Source organism: Cydia splendana, chromosome 20 (assembly GCF_910591565.1).
Source record: "Cydia splendana chromosome 20, ilCydSple1.2, whole genome shotgun sequence".
Taxonomy (NCBI): Eukaryota; Metazoa; Arthropoda; class Insecta; order Lepidoptera; family Tortricidae; genus Cydia; species Cydia splendana.
The window spans coordinates 979,663-985,359 of record NC_085979.1 but is presented as its reverse complement, the minus strand read 5'-3'; positions in this window follow the sequence as shown (position 1 = coordinate 985,359).

Sequence of the window (5,697 nt, the reverse complement as noted above, 5' to 3'; positions counted from 1 at the left end):
GCGAAGGTCGCGGCCAACTGCGGCTTGAGGCCGCTGCGTGTTAGAAAATATAAATATGTAGTTACTTTGTATTCCACTTTTAATGATTAGAGCTAATTGAAAATTGATTCATGTGTATCCTTTAATAAAAAGTATTATTCTATTGGGACCCGGGTATGTCCTTAAACTACGTCCAAGACCACCGGGGGACGGGCAGCAGCGTCCCTCAAATTCGGTGTACTCGACTGCGATCGCCAACCCGCCTGCCAAGCGTGGCGATTATGGCATTCACCCCCCATCATGATGAGCACAATAAAACCACGGCCCCGAGGTTCCGGCGACCCCCGGTGCTCTGGCTATGGTAGCGGTCAGGGCATTAGCGGGGTCAGGGGTGCTAAGAATCTCCGGCAAAGATCCGGCTACCCGCCCCGACGACGACTGGCCCTGGTAACACACAACATATGCACTATGAGGACTGACGAAAAGATCTGCGAGCTGGAAGAGGAACTGAGCAGGTTACACTGGGACATTGTAGGGTTATGCGAAGTCCGTAGAGAGGGGGAGGACACGACAACCCTGAAGTCTGGTAACTTGCTCTACCACCGGGAGGGCGACCAACAGTCCCAAGGTGGTGTCGGGTTTCTCGTTCACAAGTCCCTAGTAAACAACATAATAACCATCGACAGTGTGTCGAGCAGGGTGGTATACCTAATACTCAGAATATCCAAAAGATATTCGCTGAAGGTCATTCAGGTATACGCACCGACCTCGTCACACTCAGATGATGAAGGAGAAGCTATGTATGAGGACGTAAGTAGGGCCATACATACTTCTAAAACCTACTTTACTGTTGTTATGGGGGACTTCAACGCAAAGTTGGGCAAGAGAAGCGGGGATGAGTTGAGAGTGGGGCAATTTGGGTATGGGCAACGGAAGCCTAGGGGTCAGAGGCTGGCCGACTTTCTGGAGAGAGAGGAACTCTTCATGATGAACTCTTTCTTCCAGAAGCCGCCTCACAGGAAATGGACCTGGATGAGTCCTGACGGTTCCACGAGAAACGAGATAGACTTCATCATGACCGACAAGAAACGGATATTCAGTGATGTCTCTGTGATCAACAGGGTAAAGACCGGTAGTGATCACCGAATCGTAAGAGGCACACTGAATATCAATATTAAACTTGAAAGGTCCAGCCTGATGAAGCCTACCATCTACTCGAGCCCATGTTCAAAACCCCGAAAGCTTTCAACTCGAGCTCTCTAACCGCTTTGCTTGCCTAGAGAACTTGGCTTCAGTGGACGAAATCAACGACGGGCTAGTGGAAACTGTCCACACAGTAGGGACTAAGTTTTTTTAGACCCCGCCGTAAAGATAGACCTCAGAAATTGACCGAGCAAACAAACCTCATGGCTGAACGACGCTCGCTACAGTTGCAGTCTCCCGATGACGCGGAGTCATATAGGCAGCTCAATAGACGTATATCAAGTCCTTGCGACATGATCTGCGTCTCTTTAATACTAACCGTATTAAAGAGACTATTGAGCGAAACCAAGGCTCCAAAGTGTTCGCAAAGGACAAGTCTATTGGGCAAAGCCAGCTGACAAAGCTGAAACGGGAAGATGGCAGCATAGCGTCGAGCAAAGCGGAGGTTTTAGGTGAGATCGAGAGGTTCTATCGACAGTTATACACTTCGATCGCAAAGCCCGTTGACAGCTTGGTAGGAGATCCAAGAGCAAAGCTGTCCCGACATTATACCGAAGATATCCCGGACATCAGTCTGTACGAGATTAGGATGGCCCTGAAGCAGCTTAAGAACAACAAGGCGCCGGGCAAAGACGGAATCACTTCAGAGCTTCTGAGAGCGGGTGGAACACCGGTACTTAAAGTCCTCCAGAAGCTCTTTAATTCCGTCTTGTCCGAGGGCATAACGCCTGAAACATGGTATAGAGGCGAGGTGGTGCTGTTCTTCAAAAAAGGTGATAACAACCTATTGAAGAACTACGGACCCATCACGCTTCTGAGCCATGTCTATAAGCTGTTTTCAAGGGTCATCACGAACCGTCTCGAACACAGACTTGATGACTTCCAACCTCCCGAACAAGCCGGTTTCCGAAAAGGCTATAGTACCATAGACCACATCCATACGCTGCGGCAAGTTATACAGAAGACCGAAGAGTATAACTTGCCATTATGCTTAGCGTTTGTGGACTATGAGAAACCTTCGATTCGGTGGAAACATGGGCGGTGCTTGAGTCTGTTCAGCGATGCCATATTGACTATCGGTACATCGAAGTGTTGAAGTGTTTGTATAGTAACGCCACCATGTCGGTCCGAGTACAGGAGCAGAGCACGAGGGCGATTCCATTGCGAAGAGGCGTAAGGCAGGGAGACGTTATCTCTCCGAAACTGTTTACTGCCGTAATGGAAGACGCCTTCAAGCTCCTGGAATGGGAAGGACTTGGCATCAACATCAACGGCGAATACATCACTCACCTTCGGTTTGCCGACGATATCGTAGTCATGGCAAAGTCGATGGAGGAACTCAGCATGATGCTCGATGACCTCAACCGAGTTTCACAATGGGTGGGCTTGAAAATGAACATGGACAAGACGAAACTTATGTCAAATGCCAATGTTGTGCATATCCCAGTCTCTGTTGGGAACTCGGTACTCGAAGTTGTTGACTCGTACATCTACCTAGGACAAGTAGTCCAATTAGGTAGGTCCAACTTCGAGAAAGAGGTCAACCGCCGAATCCAACTCGGTTGGGCAGCGTTCGGGAAACTACGTAATGTCTTTTCGTCCGACATACCTCAGTGCCTCAAGACGAAAGTCTTTAATCAATGTGTGTTACCAGTGATGACTTACGGCTCCGAAACGTGGTCTTTCACTATCGGCCTCATCTCAAAACTCAAAGTCGCTCAACGAGCTATGGAGAGGGCTATGCTCGGAGTTTCTCTACGTGATCGAATCAGAAATGAGGAGATCCGTAGACGAACTAAAGTCACCGACATAGCCCACCGGATTAGCAAGCTGAAGTGGCAATGGGCAGGCCACATTGCACGCAGAGAAGATGGCCGATGGGGTCGAAAAGTGCTCGAGTGGAGACCACGGACTAGCAAGCGCAGCGTAGGACGTCCACCCACAAGATGGACAGACGATCTTGTTAAGGTCGCCGGAAGACGCTGGATGCGGGTCGCTTCCAACCGGCACGTATGGAGGTCCAAGGGGGAGGCCTATGTTCAGCAGTGGATGTCTTATGGCTGAGATGATGATTATTCTATTCTACTTCCTTTCCTTACCATTCCTACACACTCGCTGTCGCATAGCGCCCTCTCTCTCGACCGTCCCGGGGCCGTCACGTCGGCGACATGTTGTCGTCGAGCGGCGCCACAGAGTAGACACCAGTACTGCGCCGCGCTCACACTACTTATATACTCATGGAGCCCCCACACAGCAGCAACGTAGTAGGAGCGGAGATATGACTGGTAGAACGACTCAATTATGCTTTATCTCATTCTCTTGTGCGAGATACGGTATAAGGAAATTAAGGAATATATGTACTAGCCGTATAATTTAGATCAATTGACATAGACTTGATTATATTTTATTATAAGCCAATTATTGTTCAATGTGTTATTATGTTAGATAATTTTTATTAATTATTTATTGAATTGTAATTGTGATGTAAAATTCAATTATTAATCAGTGATAAGAAATTAATGATCACATTGACACATCGCAAATATGTTGCCTCGTAATTGCGTACTGATAATATTAAATAATTGATATTTTTAATAAATTTATATAATTCCCTTCCCTCGGTTGTTATTTTAAAAATTCGTACACTAGTTAAGAGAATATCCCAACCGAATTGAAAGAGAAAGCCCCCATTCGCACGGCAGCTTTTTCAACGCGCGTTAAAAAAGCGCTTGAATTTGCCCGCACTCTAAATTCGATTTAACGACCAAGGCTTAAAGTCGAAAATCCCACAACGCTTGATAAAAAGCGTCACCGCTGTCGTGTGAATACACACATGGTTATCCATTTGTGACATTCAAACGCTTTTTTAACGCGCGTTGAAAAAGCTCCCGTGCGAATGGGGGCTAAAGGTTGCCTGTTTTCCCCTCTGCCCAACTGTGAGTTGTCAGGTGTAAAACGGTAATTGGTGTTTTTATATCCTCATCAGTTATACACCGTGTTTTTTTTTATTTCCGTTAATTTTAAGGGTGCATTCCTGAACTTAAATCAAGTAACTTTCTCAAAGACACCGATATTCTAATTAACTCCATTTCGGAGATAATCAATAATTTATTTTTTTCCTTTATGGCCTCTACAAGCGTGTACTTAGGGCCGGTTTACATATTGATTTAGTGTTTAGAATGAGTTCATACATTAGCTACTACACTTAAGTACAATCTCGGTCGATCGATGTCCGAAATGACATTGATATTATGTCATAGATTTCAATTGTTTGGATGAGTTAAATGTAATGCCCGTGTTACAATAATGTTATATGCTACATTTAATTACTTTTTAACTTATTTTTTTTGAAAAAAAAAAAAAAAGAAATTTTTTTTTTTTGTAAATAAACTTTGCCATTTAGTTATCTTAAACGTACTTAACACTTTCGCAACCAGGCAAAATTTCAAACAATACCCCAGAAACCGACAGTACTCGCTAGTCGGGCAACGACGTGCAACTCAATGCCGCACGCCGCGAACCCGCTAGTCGGGCAAGCGGCGGACGCTCAGGGCTGTGCCAAGTAACGTATAAGTACGTGGATAAAATTAAATCTGCTGTCTCATCTGTTTAGGCTCCCCGTTTTGTTCTTCTCCTAATTCTAACTCCTATTGATACATACCCGTGTATGCAATTTCACGTAACCAACTAATAAGAATATTTATTTTGTAATCGCATTAGGTAAAGTAAATAAAAATACAAAGTGAAGTAATAAAATATAATAATCAACTGTACCAACTTTTCGACCACATAATAATCAGAAGACTTACAATTTTTTCTGTTAGTGGCAGTGGCAGCCCTGAGGTAGTGAAGATGCAATTAGGGTTGCCAGATGGTCGGGATTTGGCGGGATTCTCCCGATTTTTAGCAGGTGTTCCCGATTCCCGACAAAGTGTAAACTGTCCCGAAAAACAGCTTCTCGTTATAAAACAATAATAATTTCAAGTTCCGAACTGTCGTCGAGCGAGCGAGCTGACGTAGTGCCAATAATTTAAAATATCGTTGTTTTTAATACAATTACTTTAATTTGAATGTATTTTTTTTAGAGATGCCCCGAATAGTGAATTTGGCCGAATACCGAATACCGAATATTCGGCCCCTCTCTCGGCCGAATACCGAATATTCGGCGACCGAATATTCGGCATGACATGCGAACATTTTGAGTCACAATTATTATGCAAACTGTTCTCCATCAAATAAAGCACTACGTTTGCTAAGATATATTTTTATGTTGAACAGAATTAATGAATGTATATTAGAGTCAATCAAATCAGACCCATGATAAAAATAAAATATTTTGTAATCGATAAATGCTCAAAAACATGCCTTCGTATTTAACTACTTTCCAAGAATACATTTTAAATATTAAATATACCTAGTTTCTGGTAATTTTTTTTGTAATTTTTCTTTTTAGGTAGATGCAACAGATATACGGTATTCGGCCGAATAGTAGGCAACATTCGGCCGAATACCGAA